The following is a 1,003-nucleotide window of genomic DNA, read 5'->3' as shown; positions in this document are numbered from 1 at the left end:
TGTCGGGAGTAAATGACGGCTGCTATGTTCATTATTACATCCAACAACAGAACACCTCAGTCGCTTGGGAGTCATTCTTGTCTACATCTGCTCCGCGGTGAAACAATGGCAGACTGATGACAGCTCACTCAGGGCGGGTCTGAGTCTGTGCTGAAACGCTACTGTCAATCAAACTATCGTGGGATGGGCCTGTTTTTGTGACGTCACACAGACATGCATTTGAGATCGGCTCGATTTGGGAAAGGGGTAAAGATTTTAGTAGATTAAAAAAAACACTGGGTGGATTTTTATCATTATAGGGTGGTTGTGTACACACACTGCCAACACACATTTCAGTTCAAACAACTTGTAAAAGTGCATGTAGCATCCGATGACCCCTTTAAGGAGTTCCAAAATATGTTTTGTTCATAATTATACAGTATTCAATATTGGTTATACTACATTCCTCTTTGATTGCATTATAAGCATTTTCTTTTCAAATGTTTAAATGTCAGTACAATATGTAGACTTTTTTCATTAGATACATAAGCATGTATAATTCATAAGCACTAATGACAATTTCTCACTTACATTTGATCATTTCTAACATGACTAATGATATGTTGACAGAACAATGTTATGGTACTTTATAGATGTGTGTAATGCAAACTGAACTAACTACACATTTATGTCACTTTTGTATTTGTTTTTACAATCTTCATATTTAATGGTTTATGACTGATACATGTGAAGTGGCTAAATATGAAGGCCTGTTTTTTTTAAATTATTATTATTGGTGGGCAGATGTTAGTTAAGCCTATGCAGTGATGTTTGGATTGATTTAGTATGTCAGGGCATTAGGTAGACTTACTGTTATGCTGTGTAGGCTAGGGCTGCTATGTTAGTGTGCTGAAAGAAAAGCTGTATTTGTCCATAGATGCTTTTTCTACACTATACAAAGTATCTACAATTATGTAAACCGATCACATATTTTAACTGTTACAATTTTATCTGTTTCAGCATG

The sequence above is a fragment of the Sinocyclocheilus rhinocerous genome, unplaced genomic scaffold (assembly GCF_001515625.1).
Source record: "Sinocyclocheilus rhinocerous isolate Xijiao unplaced genomic scaffold, SAMN03320098_v1.1 scaffold612, whole genome shotgun sequence".
Taxonomy (NCBI): domain Eukaryota; kingdom Metazoa; phylum Chordata; class Actinopteri; order Cypriniformes; family Cyprinidae; genus Sinocyclocheilus; species Sinocyclocheilus rhinocerous.
Note: the sequence above shows the minus strand (reverse complement) of the source record.